General features: G+C 35.7%; 1 protein-coding gene across 8 annotated transcripts in view; it reads right to left on the bottom strand.

Moving 5' to 3' along the window:
* Nucleotides 1–14906, bottom strand: part of OTUD7A (OTU deubiquitinase 7A) — a 113556-nt gene that overhangs the window by 54520 nt on the left and 44130 nt on the right. For 5 of the 8 annotated variants that reach the window (XM_071754937.1, XM_071754938.1, XM_071754934.1 and 2 more), the window contains exons 2-3: nt 14098–14170; nt 13406–13507 (exon numbers count right to left, since the gene is read on the bottom strand). The gene's annotated coding sequence lies outside the window, so the exon portion shown is untranslated. Of the gene's footprint in view, nt 1–13405; nt 13508–14051; nt 14171–14906 lie in introns of all 8 variants that reach the window. The other 3 variants (XM_071754935.1, XM_071754939.1, XM_071754940.1) reach the window with 3 other exon arrangements.

Genomic DNA, 14906 nt, shown 5'->3' with positions numbered 1-14906 from the left:
AGAACTATCTTCAATTCTTTGTTGTAAATTACAGACATACCACATTACAGATATCCTCATACAGAAGCAGATTATTTTGAAGTTCAGAATAGCAAAAATAGCCTTTTCATACATTGCAAAGAAAATAAAAGCAGCAAACTACATTCACCTATGAACCTTGTGTTTATCATTCTCAGGTAAACTGTAAAATCCTCATCAACTTAGAGAACTAGCTTTTAATAGCTCCATTTCAAAGATACTTGAGCTGCAATTGAGAAATAACCACTATGTGTGAGTTTGCCTTACCACTTCTGTGTCTACCATGTTAAAAACTGAAATACCTACTTAATGAAACACCTTTTAACTACGGAGAAATCACTAAGAACTCTGACAAAGCACCTTCAAAACAAATCCGGTTTCTGCTAAGAAGAAGTAGCTTTTATCACTGCCCTGGAAATAATCAATCCCATATTCAGTGTTTCTGCTACAAACTAACAAAGATTGAAAACTTTCAATGCTTCTGTTCAAGCATGAGCTGCACAGAAAACCACACATGACCTCCTACTTGAGTTAAAAAAATTTAACATGTGCTTGCAAAAAAGATTTAATATGTGCTTGCAAAAAAGATTTAACATGTGCTTGCAAGTACATACGTATTTTCCACATTTTTAGCAATTCACAATGTACCATTTAACCTATACTAAAAATCATTCCATTTAGTTTGCTGTTCTAAACACATGATCCAAAGATTACTACAGATAATGTGATTTTTAGGGTATGAGGAAAAGCATTTCGCTCAGCTCTTTTTGCCTTTCACACATACTGCAGCTTCAAGATTTAGCTCCTTTTCTGGGTTTTGGTTTTTTTTTTTATTTCACTGAAAACTAACTTGATATCACACTGTGCCAAATCTCAAGCTTTGAGGTACTTACAGTGAGATTTTCAGCAGGTATTTCTATCCCTGCAAATAATTTCTTCAGTCATTTTGTGAAATGCAAAATATTCCTTACTAATGGCAATTCACTTGACTAGCATATGGGAGACTATAATCATAACCTGTGTAGGATTTCAACAATAAGGCTTCCAATCTTAGAGAACTTAATTTTAGTGAACTTAATGAACTTTTCACACAGTTTAAGATCAACCTTAAATACTGCTTACTCTGTCTTGTATTCCCCTGTATTGTGAGCCAGAAAACTGAAGCATACTCCCCATACTCCACAACTTGGACAAATGGTACAGAGATACAAATTTTCAGAATAAAATTATCATTAGCCAGAAAAAGGTTACAGGTGTGGAGTAATTTCTGCTGCAATTCCTTTATAATTCTGGGGCCAAATTTTTAATTTCTCGTTTCACATTTGCATGGTCCCTGAAATAACTTGTGTGAAGCTAGCAAGGAAAATGAGGAAAAACAAAATAAAGATGCTACATACTTAATTCACAAGAAAGAACCTATCTTAAACAGGTCTTTTGAGGGGAAAAGAGTCTTAGAACAAAAATCAGATGAGGCCCAATGACAAAATTCTTTTTTAAGAAGGAATACTCACAATTAGCTTCCTCAGCTTTTAACAATTTTTGTCTGACATTTCTATGTAATCCTTGATAAGGAGATGGAGAAGCTTCCTTCACTCAGTTTTCAGGAGTACTTCTCTTCTGAGACTCCCATGCAATCCTTATCCTAAACTCACTAGAGATCCCATTTTCCACTTCTGGTTCTGACAGACAACTGCAATCTCTGCAGCTCAGAAATAGCTGCACAGTGCTGAAAGCTTTCTCTGCTTACAGTCTGTTGAACCTCGATCAACATCTTCCCACTAAGTCTCATGTGTGTGTTCACTTCCATTTTTTGTTTCATGCATGCATGAAGTAGTTTTAGGACAAGACAAAAGCTTATCTTTTATAGCATTATCTTTGTGCTTAGTTTCTGTTAAGGTTTCTTCAGTTTAAGTTCTGCATTCAGAACAAGGGCTTACAGTTGCCTAACTCTGTCATTCTTTTCAAGAATCTCATTTAGCTCAAGCAACACAGAAGCAAAGAGATGCTTCTAATAATAAGGACGCAGTAATATTCAAGAACTTATAACAAGAGCACCTAAAGAAAGAGGTTTTTATGTTAAAGATGGCCACCATCAGTATGTAGAAAGAAATTACAATCATTGACAAAATGTATAGTATGTAAAGAATGGAAAGTGGTTCTGTCACGTCCTGCAGATGTTCACGTTGAAAACTATGAGGAAGGGTAAAGAATCTGTCACACACCATCTGTCTATAGCCCATCTACAAAAGATCTATGACTGGCTAACTTTTCACATTCCTGCAGACACTGTTCACATTAAGTTATTCCCCAGAGGAAACCATCATTTTGATGATCTAACTTTTTTATGCCCAGGTCTTGAGCAGAATCTGAAGTGCTACTATTTTTTTTTTCTTTTGTACTGAACCTTCATCACTGGAAATCTCTAGCAATTGCATGCCAAATATCCAGTGTTTTATCTATTTTCTAAGTCTCTACAGTCTGTCACAAGCTACTGATGAACTGGAAGACTTTTCCTCTAGCTATAAAAATCAGTTACCCTGACTAGTGGAGCTCTTTCATGTGAGAAATGGAACACATTTCTCCCCTCCTTGGTTTATGCTAGCTTGATTCAGAAAATGTGTGCAGTGGATTGAGCTGACAGGGATATGAAGACAGAAGCTTAAAGGACAGGAAAAGTGTTAGCATTATAAGCTCTGTCTAAACAGTCTTATTGATATGACTCTCCGAGCACCCTTTATCTTCTTGTACTCAGAGATTAGAGAAAGGCTCAGACATTTAATTGTATGTCAAGTGCACAGTCAAAACACATAAAGAGTTCAGCTCAGCATTTTAAAATGGAGTTTTCAGCATCTTCGTTCCTTAAGGTAGACATTTCAGTTGCTATTTTAAACACAAGGCTTGACTGTCTGTTACTTCCAATTTGCATTGCTCCTCACATCAAGGCAAAACATTTAATGGTGATTTTTCCATGTCCCCTTAAAAACACTGATCCCACCACCCAATTAGTTCATCCCACAGCTTCAGTGACAGATTGATGGGAAAGCTCCCTCTCTTGCAAGTACCCTAAAAATAACAGCAGAACTGAACTACTGAGGTTATGTACAAAAAGGAATTCCTTGCCAGTCCTTAGATGCATATAATGCAGAAAGAATAGCAACTTAGTAGCTTGCCAGGCATTCATGTAATGTGCTGGAATTCAGCAATATGCCTATCAGCTCAATGTGTAGAGCTGCTAAACAATCTACAGCTCACTCAGCCACAGGATGCAGCAAAACAGAACTGGTGATTTTCCCCAGTCCTGTGGCTCCCACCCTCACTTCTGTGAAATGTGGAGCTCCTCAGTTACTGCACTTGGTTTGGAAAAACAAACTAAATGGAAAGCTTAATTCTTTTTCCTACTAAAGACCACGAGTTAATGTCATGTCCATGATTTTTAGAACTAGAGATATAAAGTGGAAAATAAATAGGAGACATGGAATCTGGAATGATGAATTTCACATAATTTTGAGGATGCATATAGCAACTGTGTGTTTCACTAAAAGTACAGAGGTAACTAGCAGTCCCTGAAGAACCCATTAGGAAAACTGAAAACCACGTATTAGAAAAGTCTAAGAGAAAAGAGTACTCCTCCATTTGAATAGCATGGAACAAAGTATCACTGAGGCAGGCCATTAAAGCAAGCCCATAGCTATGCTGGGGACTCAGCAGTCCCAGTTTGTCATGCAGGTGATTGGAACCTCAGCCTTGAACTCCTCCTCAACTTAGGAAGTCAATCTATAGGAAACTCATGCAGTGAAGGTCATAAATCAGGTTTCATACGGAGAAAGAATTCAAATATGACTTTAATAATTCATAAAGGATACTAACCAGTTTTAAGTACTCTGAAGACACTCACTCCTACAGTCACTACAGCAACACGAAAGCATAATTCTTATAAATCATGTTCCATTGTTGGAATCTGCTTATGCTAAAAATCTGCAAGTTATTATCAGGGTTAGGGAAAAACACCATGCTTTTTTCAGTCATGGGTTATTTCTAAAACTTTCTGCCACTGTAGGGGGGGCAGGAAGAGGTTAAGTGGGTTATTTTCAAAGCCAACTTAGCAAATCACTTTTCATAGTGGCAAGAGAGAAAGATTAGAAGTTTTGTTCAACCATCCCCAAAGAGAAAAGTACCAACTCTTTATTAAGTCCCGAATAAATGGCTGAGACATCAAACTGCAGTTGTCAAGATCTCTCTTTTGATTCCTAGAGAAAGAAATTATGGATAACTGTACCACGTGAAAAGCAATGTCAAAGGAACATCTTGGAATAGGCTAAATACCTTGAGTTTGGCCTACATGGAAGATTTCTATTGATATATAAAATGTTTTTTAAAGAGGAGAGGAAATTTCTCTGTGACCAACAGTCAAATGCAGCTACAGTTGCACTGGATAAAAAGTGTCAGTGATGGGATCACCCAACTTGTTTGGAGAACTGCTCTTACAACAATAAAATCAGGGTTGACAATCTCATATTCTACATTTCTATAACTTACACCCCAGTGCCCACAGATGGTGGATTTGCAATGCTAGCTCTGACAGCAAAGTTCTACTTTCTAAGAGTGTTAGTAGTATTAGACCCCTTTGTCTAAGGAGCATTTACTAATTTATATGCTGCTGTGAAATATCAGTATAGCAATGATTAGGAAAGACAAGACATAGGCTAAATATATTTTTCAAAACTTGTCAGAGACCTCTCACGCTCCACTGAAAAATATCCAGGGGAGACAATAGGAAGAGGTCAGAACAATTTTCTTCAGTGAAATACAAAAGTAAGCTTGGTCATTTGTGCTTTTGCCCTGTTTTGTTTGGTTGCGGTTTTTTCTTGTTGTTTTGGGGTTTATTTTTGTTTTCTTTTTTGTGTGTATGTGTCACGTAAGAACACAAAATATGGAGATCTTTTCTTTAAAATAAAGGGAAAAGTACTACTGCACTATTATAATTCTCTGCAGCTTCCTTGGAACCTATTTCTCTAAACTTCCCTTCATTTTCAAACAAAATGTTTAATGTCATTAAAACTGAGAATCTTTGCATTTATATTTTTCCTTAAAATTCAGGTAACATTTAAAAAATAATAACCAGGAAATTCTCAAGGTGAACAAGAAGTGGAAGCTGATGAATCGAGGGAAGCTGTAAGGAAATATACAGAACTGTACACAAAAAAAAAAAGGATCAGCAACAAACATATTAAAAAATTATGTTATTAAGATAGTGCACCCTGATTTTTGAGAGCTTTTGAACATGTCAGACCTCCTTCAACAGGATTAAAGGATATTGAATATCTCTAAGAAGTAGACCATTAGTTCTAATTGCCACTGTCACTGTTATCTATTATTATGTTCTATGAAAAGCAGGACACAGTTGGAGTTAAATATCAGTGTGCAAAACAGGAAATAAAGCCAGAAGAAAATGGAAGCTGCTACTGATTGCAAAAGAAGCCTAGGGGTGGGGGAATAAAACTCTCACCCACAATGAATATTAATGTATATGAGCAACAGCTAAGGAAAATAATAACAGTGCTTGTTTGTTATGGGTTTTTTTTTCTTACATACTGAATTCACATATGCAAACAGTGCCTGTAAACTAAATGAAGAACAATATCTTCTGAAACAAACTATTTGTATCCTCCTACAGCCTTAATTAAACAAACGTGATAACAACATCACTCTAAGGAATTAGAACATGCTTTGTAGCCCTTACAGCAAGCTTCAGCACATAAATATCTTTCAATCTACTGAAGAAGGAATTATTTGTACATTTTAAAACTTTAAAGACATGGATTTCAAAAATACCTGTATTTTTATCTGTTCTTCTAGAATAAAAAAAAGCCCTGGAAATTAGACAGATTCATAAAACAAAAATTCCTTGAAGCTATCCAAACTGACATTCTTTTTCACACTTTTTTTTTTTTTTTTGTCTTTATTTTAAAAGACTCATTAAACAAACCTCTCTGCCTTATTGCTGGATCTGAAGCTGCACAGCAAAGCTGATTGAGAGTGACAGATAATTATTTTTAGAAAAAATGTATCACTAATTTGAACAACACACACTGTCAATTTATTAGAAATTTTTCAAAGCAGCATGGTAGAAAATTGCTCTTCCTGACTAGTAGGTTTGCTTTTTAGCCAGAATAGCAAGGAAGAAAGAATGTCTTCTGCTGCTCTTGCTTCAAAACAAAAAGATGGGGAGTAGAATTATTTCAATGATGATCTAGAATTTCAGTTAGGTGTTATACAGAACACAAGTGGCTGAAGGGGAAGGAAGGAGAAAAAAACCTATTATTTGGTGGGGGAGTTGACCCCACAACAACAGATCAGTAGAATGTGTTATGCTCTGTTCCTTGTAACAAGTAAGACATATTTTTCCATTATTTTTGAGGCACATGGGGAATTTCCAAAGTTTTTGTCCTTTCTCTACTGCAAAAGATTTGATACAACAGATAAAATAAGTGTTTGTCTACTTTAGGTTTTTTACTGCTCTCATGAGTGGTTGCAACCCCAGCAATTTACAGAGTATCCCTGAATCACAATAAGTATCTACTTATTATAGACAAATAAGATGACATTCAAGAACACACATGAACCCCTTAGTATATTATTTAAGGTCTTGTCAGTCCTACAACAAAAGCTGTTCTTGATAAACAGAGGTAGTGAGCAGTTTGGCTTCACCAAATCAGAGATACAGGGAATAGACAATTGGCTTCCTCTTGGGTGGCATCTCCCTTTGGTGATGCTTTAACTGTCAGAAGAGTCAGAAACAGATATAACCAAATGTCTTGTTCCACCACAGTATCAAGCAATTCAGCAGACACTTCCAGAATTAAAAAAAAAAATTACTGAAATTACTTCTTTGCAACTGCTAAAATCTTTGTTAACAAAAACCACTGAAAGGAGTGCAAATCTTTCTTAATTTCTGCATAGCAGGAAAGACCATTCCCTCACAACATAACATCTCACGATACAAATCAATCCAATTACTTATGCTACTTCTCAACCAAGATGTTTTAAGACATCCTTTCAATCCCTGCCTGTTTAATAAGAGCAATAAGACATTTTTCAGTTTATTACACCACCAATGCACTATTTCTTCTTAAGTTATTTACTGTTGCTGTGACTTAAAACCACAAATGAAAGAGCCAAATCTCATAGCTTCCAGTGAAACAATATATGGAACATAATTATATGCAGTGCACATTTTGCTGAGGATGTTGACTCAGTTCCAAGTTTTGCAAAATATCACCAGGAAATAAGTGTCTGGAATTTAACCACAGTGTGTGCTTGACCCTTTTCAGTCTTGAAATCTCCTATTTGCCAAATGTAATTTCATCTTATAAAAGTGTTATAGACCTTCTAGTTCTCTGTAAAGAATTAACTGCTCTGTGAATAGATGTTCAGAAACTTACTGGTCTAATTCACACTGAAACTTATTTTAGTGACTCAAAAAGATTTTCTTCTGTCTGGATAAAGCTTTCAAAGGTTTTTAACATCCACATGAAACCAACAGTGTCAGCTTTTCATTTCTGAAATATATGCAGGTAATTCAAGATGAAATGTGAGAGATTTTACTTGGAAACAAGTTAGTCCCTGTCTCCTTCATCGTTTCAACTGGCTCTTCCTTCCTTTGCCTATACAAACAGTACCAGCTTCTCCATCCATGAGCTCTTTGTTCTTTCAGAAATTAATAAGACTGAGATATCAGGTAAAGATGGGGTTTATCTAACTTTCCTGAAATTCTTTTTGTCTGCACAAGAGGAGTAATACAAAACAACATTAATTGACATGCAAGTTTGTGAATCTCAATTAACTTAATTTGGGTATAGTTTGGAGGTGCAATGCTGTAATGTTATTAGATAACCTATCCAGCATCCAGAACAGATGAAATTTATTTTAAACTGCCCTTATTTTCAAGGTTTAATACACTAGAAACTTGGAGTTTCTAATCACATGATCTAAAAAACTAATACTTTGAGAAAGACAAATATCATACCTCCATCTTGTAGACACTGTGTACTAGCCTAGTCTGTAGACTAAACTAATATGCACATCATATTACTACCAGTATAAATAATTGAATAGAAATTCTCATGGACTCCACACTAAAAAAATATAAAACTTGTGTTTAAATTCTATATAAGTCTTTATACCAAAAAAAAAAAAAAAAAAAAATGCTTCTACTGCTCTATCTTGCTTATTTTCATGTTACAATATATTAAGGCCTTCCTCGATGAAGACTGATTTCTGTTGAATGACAAACTCTTGATCCAAACTGAACGAGTTGGTATTTTTTTTCTTAAAAACACATCCTGATTGGAATTGCCCAGTGAGAGCAGAAACCATTTTTTAAAAGTATACATTTAATTCCTTTCATTCAGGCCTAGAACTATCTACCTTGAAAAAATAGCTTTACTGAAAAAAAGGAATAAAAACAAAAATTCCCTGGAATTCCTACCTTGGAGAGAAATGACTAAAATATAAATTTTTGTTTGGATACACTGGCCTGAAAATCTGTGTGAAGCTACTGCCCTACAGATATGGCTTCTTTTAGTGGAGAACAACATGATTTATACAGTTTGCAGAAAGAGGATGAACTTTATTTCTCACTATGGAATAGGGCTTACTCCTGGTAATTAGGAAAAGTGTTTTGATTTCATAAGGAATATGTAGGTTAGTCTATTCATTCTGATAAAACAAGCAATGAAACATGTAAAGGCATTTACCAGAGGTGAAGAGCAGGAACTAGAATGGGTTTTTCCTACATTTTAAAAAAAGCAAAGCTAGATGTTGGCATTCACTGAGGAGATGTACCTGGTGCAATATTATTGTTCTTATGTAACAAAACTGTCTCATAATAGACAGTTATTAAAATAACCAATCCAACTAGCAATTAAATCTCAAAATAATGGAACCATTGCCTGTAATTAAAACACACTTCTTCCATACACGTTAGGCAGAGCAGCCCAAGTATCCTTATACAGCAGTTAGTATGTATTAATTGTTGCTTATTGAGGATTCCTAAGACAAACTGAAATTCAAACAGACTACAATCAAATAGTACATAGCCTTAAATTAGCCTAAAATTAACAGTAACTGCCAAATGATGCATTCAAGAGCAAGCTGCCTGTAGAGGCAGGTAACGTGTCCTGGTTATTTGCAAAACTAATAACACTGCTCTATAATCAGCCAACACACTTTGGTAAAAAGCCCAGCACAGCAATGGGCAAGATGACAGGTCAATGTAATGGAACAACAATTTCTGTCTTATCAATCTGACAACAAGTATAACTGCATCAGAAAATTAAAAGTGAGATTTGTTTCCTGGTTTGCTAACTACCTCCTCATTATTATTGGAAAATTCTGTTTCCTAAAAACTTAGAAGCAGCAGTTTGTTATGCTTTGTTATCACCATCCCTGAGCAAGATGTCTGATGCAGATGTGTAAAACAAATGAGAAGTTACCAGAACCCTTTGCAGAGGATGAGCCCAGATGAACACAACACCACCTTTAAGATTTAGCAATCTAATCCAGGGTTTTCTAATCCAGGTTTGGGGAATATACAGAGTTCTGTCAAGCTGGTAAAAGGAATAACCAAGGACCTATTTTCAGAAAAAATTACTTAATGCTTAGCAGTTATTTTTGTCATCAAAAGATTTTTAGACCGGCAATGTAAGGTGGAATAAGAGATCACTGAATCTGCAGGTTACCTGATCTACTCTAATTTCTTACACTCTTCTATTCGTTGAAAAACAAAATCTAACAAAAGCATTCCATACAATTCTATACAATTTGATAATTCAGATGCATAGATGAGGGATAAACACTTCTAGAAGATTAAAGAAGCCATTGATGTGGATTGACTTTGCCCTGGCAGAACAGAACGATGCAATCTGTTCAGTGCTGGTGACCTGGCAATTCACCAGGTGAATTCAAATCCATGCTGTTCCTTCCCTAAACTTTGATGACAGTTAAGATGACTAAAATGTATGCAAATAAAGAAGAAATATCATGTTATATTTAATAACTTTCCTCATGGTTTATTGAATTTTTTACACTTCCTTTCAAATTGCAATTGTGTAACTTAATAAATACATTAGCAAAGAGCTGCACAGGCATTATTTTTTAATGTCTAGAACTGAGGGCCTGATTGATTTTTTTTAAACACAAAATCCATGTTTTCCATTATTTTTAACCGATCTTCCCTAAGCTTTTCACTACCTGCAAGTTAATGATGTTTTTCCAGTAATCTAATTTTTAAAATCTGTTTTAAGGTGTGTCAGCACAACATTTATGAAAGCTCAGAACTCTGTTACTACTGCCATTCTGTTAAATACTGTAATTCTAGTAGCAGAACAAAGTGTATGCCCCAGGATTTAAAAGCACAATCTCTAATTTAAACAGAAAAGTTTAGTAGAAAATTATACCACTTCAAAGGCACCTAAAACTGGCACTTCCAAGAAGTGGACCTATGATCAATGATAACTATTCACCATCTTTGATACCCAAATTTCTCATATTTGAAACATATTAGAAGATATCAGAAGTATTAAAAATAATTGCTTTGAGAGAAGAGCAGATTAAATTGGGGTTAGCTAGTTTACAGGTTTCTTCTGTTTAACCTTTTCTCCCCCAATTCCATTCTAATTGGAATACCATGAAACTGCCATTATCTTCACTACATTTTGCTACAATTGTCTTGATATTTTTGAGCTCTGCTTCTCCAATTGATCCATTCCTCATGGTCAACTTAGATGATGTTACATGCTCATGTTATCCTGAACAATAAAAAATAAACAGAAATAATCCGAGAGAAAGATTTATTTTTTTGTATCAATACAAGTGACTAGGTCCTTAACTTCATTATTCAATACAGAAAAGATCCTTCTCTAAAGCAAACCAGAAAGCAGATGCTATGAACTTAAGCATGTTAAACACTGCTGAATTCCCTGACATCTACAGGGCTGAAGTTTCAGTGCTGACTGGTACAGAATAAACAGATATTTTAAAATGTCAAGAAGGTGTCAGTCAAGACACCTAGATGTAAGCACATCTACTTCAAAATCCAGAGTCCTAATAAGAAAGACCTTTAAATTCTGATACTCCAAACCTGACACTGGAGTGGGCCAAAAACCTCCTCTCCTCATACCTGCACTTTCTATTAATAATCTCTAACAACACCAAGTACTCCTGGAAAAATCTGAAGTCCTGAAGGACCCCCTGCAGACTGGCCTTATGACCAGCTTGTCATCAGTGATAGCAGGGAAACAGGCTCTGTTCCTCTGAGTGACTTCATAACACTTGCGTTCCACCATGTTAGATTTTATCAAAAATTGAACTGCACACCTTTTTGTAGCTTTGGCACTCTCTCTCTTCTGTTTAACAATGTGTTTCCCTGTTTTCAGGACAGCATCCCCATAATACTCCCAGCAGCTCTCCAGATGGTCATCACAACTAACCAGTTCATGAATAAAAAAATAAGATTTATTTAAAAATTATTTCTCTGTCTTGCAATCCAGGCCCAATTCTAACTGGTTCTAAATCACCTGATGTATTTCACAGGTTTCACCTGATTTAGGTGCTTACACTAGAGCAGAAAGCATGCTTTAATCATGGAATCCTAGAAAGTTAGGGTTGAAAGGGAAATAAGCCTTTCCTCATTGCTCCAGCTCAAGGAACACATTGTTAAAAATACAGTCAAATCATTGTTTATTTGAATACCTCTTGTGAGGTTGATATACCTTGCAAATACTGGATTGGTTTGGTTTTGCAATGGATCCAATACAATTAGTTGTTCATAAATACTGAATCATGTTACAAGGATCTACAGACTAATATAAAGAAAGCTGATGTGTTCCATGAAAGCTGGTCATGATAAAGCTATGAATTTTCAGACTGATAAAGGTTAACAACTTCCTTTATTGTTTCAAGAACCATGCCTTGATTTCCTTTTGCCTAAATTAGTTCTGAATTAACACAGAAGTGTAATGTTTATAGACAAACAAATGCTCAGGCCTATCTCTGTGTGCAATATGTGAGAAGCCCCTGCTCAGAAGCTTGACCTGCTGTATCTTTACAATGCACTGAGAAGTCACATGTGAGATATGGGATAATATGGAAGTGAGAGTCTAGGAAAACCTGAAGAAATTAAGGGAAAACATCCACTTAAGGATCAAAAAACTTAGGATTCATAGCAGTGAACAACAAGAAAAAAATCACCCAGCCTCCAAAACCAGGGAGGACAGTGAGGGAATCTCACAACAGAATTACTGCTGCTCTTCGTGAAAATTTTATAGGACACTTCATGCATATCAAATACAATAAAATGAGTTCACACAAAAAAAAGAAAAAGTTAGAGCTTCCACAGCCAGAAGTATGCACAGAAATCCTCTATGTTTTTATCAAGATATTATAGCATACTGTTCATTCAAGCAAAAAAATTAGATTTAAAATTTGAACAGCATATGGCCTGGAGGCCACAGTGTTCCCCCAGTGATATGCATAGCCAAAGGTGTTAGAAGAATATTCTGACTGTAACTCCCTGCAGGTCAAATTTTGTGAATTCATAAGCCCAGAATTTTCATTCAGTTCTCTCTGGAGTAATCATTATAGTAGTGTCTTTAACTGCATCATCAGTCTGGTATTTTAATTCAAAATCTGTCTTTAAACATTTTGTAAAACTGACAGAGCTTGCTTAATCAGCAGGTTTTTTGCATGTTCAATTGAACATGACCATGCAAGTGTGGCCCCAGAAATTTGACTTACTGTAACCTTTTGAACCTCTTGATAGGAGATGCAGGAATTTTTTCCTTCCTTCTGTGCTCATCTGTTCAGTACACACATGTCTCACAAAATATTCATGAGCTTAGTTAAGAATGTGCCTGTAAGGTGTGCAATTAGTATACTCTTTCTAAAGGGGAGCCAAGACAGACTGATTAGTTTAAAAAGCATTACTTCCTGGTCCCCTCACTGTATTACAATTTCAGAGGGTATTTAGCAATTCAAGATTAAAAATCTAGTTCCCACATACTTAATTTTCACCATCATGTTCTAGACACCTGCAGTATCAAGGATAAAGACCACATTTCTCATACTATTCCGACGTACATGATACAAAGTAATTATTTTCAGCTCCTTTTAGTTTGCTGCTTTAATGTACAGAAGGTCTCCTCAAGCAGGTCCACGCACTCAACATGGCAGACAGCAAAAAAGGCACAGAATTTCTCAATCCAGCACTGCTGCCAATGAAGTGTTACATGTAACATAGTTCCAGAGAGGGAGTAATTTTGGGGTGAAACCTTTGGTATAAACCATGTATCACTGAGAAATTATGTAGCATAAACAGACTCCAACTCACCATGGTAGGTTCTACTTGGAAAAATCTTCCTTCTCTCCTGCATGCCCTATCTCATTTTGGTGAAGTGAATGAGGCATCCACACCAGTAAACCCACTTCCTCCCTACAAAAAAGATAAGAGAAGTGAGCAAATAAATGTCAATTTACAGCATCTCAGAATCCTGTAAACACTGCTTATTTAGCAAATGCAGCATTCACTTCACTGTCCTTACCAAGATCACTACAAAAGTATCTTCCAGTCAGTCTCACAAGGGGCTGCACCATATTATTACAGAACAAACTCTTAAGAAATACAAAAGCAAAGAACTAAGCCCAAAAAAGAGCTTCTACAGTGACAGATCAACTGCTGCAGTGGTTTAACAGGGTAACAATATGGATGGTTTTAGGAATTTAACACTCAAGCTTTAAGAAGCCCAAATAAAGAATTATATAATGAGTAACACTGCATCATCCATCAGGCCTATGTTGCTACAGGCAATAGGCACACTGTCAGCTTGTTAATAATTTTAGTTGGTTACACTTAATTGTTAACCAGAAAACAAATTAAATTCTTGTTTTCTTTGCAAGGTCCTTATGCACAGCATTTCAAAACAACTAAATGACAGATGCTGATTTGGGGGGTGGAGGGGATGTTTATAGCTACTTACAGGAATGAGGTAGGTAGGCCCCTGTTTCTGTTTCTAATATGTTTACCTATTTAGGAAGGCAGAAGGCAACTGTCCAGCTGACTTTAGTTCTGATTTTGAAGCTCTGCAGTATCATGTGCCTGTTAAAACAGAAAAAAGATGACAACATGTTTTACTCCAAAAGTGGCACCATGAAGTACTGTTATGCATCCATTTATCATTCCCAGTACGGAACCTGACCCTGAAACCTTAATCTGCAAAGCTATTAAGGAAAAAGAAATTTCTTCCTTTCTTCCAGCCTTGACCATTCCCAAAACTGTTACAAGGACTTCAGATTCACAGTTGAGAACACAATAGCTTTTCCATCAAAAATTTCAGCCAGAGCCCAATCCAACTCAGATCAAACAAAACAAATATTATGAGAGAAAAAGAAAGCTGATTTTGTTAAAAAAAGGTCATATGATTTAAAGAAGAAAACCAAAACCCAAGCAAACCCAACAACAAAGAAAGCAGATGGCTCTACAAGAATTCTTAATATTAATTAAATTAACCATGAATTGTAGACTGAAGTGGTTTAAAGAACAATATGATGTTTTCCTTCCTGACTAGATATATGAGCATGTTGTAGTTTTTCTTAGCTTTTTTCTGGTTAACATCTTAAGAGAGCAAATATTACCAGCACATCTTATCTTTTAAAGCCTTTTTAGTGATACTCTGCCCAAATATCATCCTTTCTGACCCTGACTAAAGCCTCATTCTCTAACAATTGAAATACCATTAAGGTCTTAAATAACAAGGTCTTATGGATACAATTCTTACTCTTGCTTTCACTCAGTTTTTGAAGTTTTTGTTTCTCCTATTTACAGCACTTAACAC

The sequence above is a fragment of the Heliangelus exortis genome, chromosome 11, assembly GCF_036169615.1.
Source record: "Heliangelus exortis chromosome 11, bHelExo1.hap1, whole genome shotgun sequence".
NCBI classification, from domain to species: domain Eukaryota; kingdom Metazoa; phylum Chordata; class Aves; order Apodiformes; family Trochilidae; genus Heliangelus; species Heliangelus exortis.
The sequence above is the reverse complement of the archived record's forward strand: the minus strand, read 5'-3'. Positions and strand labels throughout refer to the sequence as shown.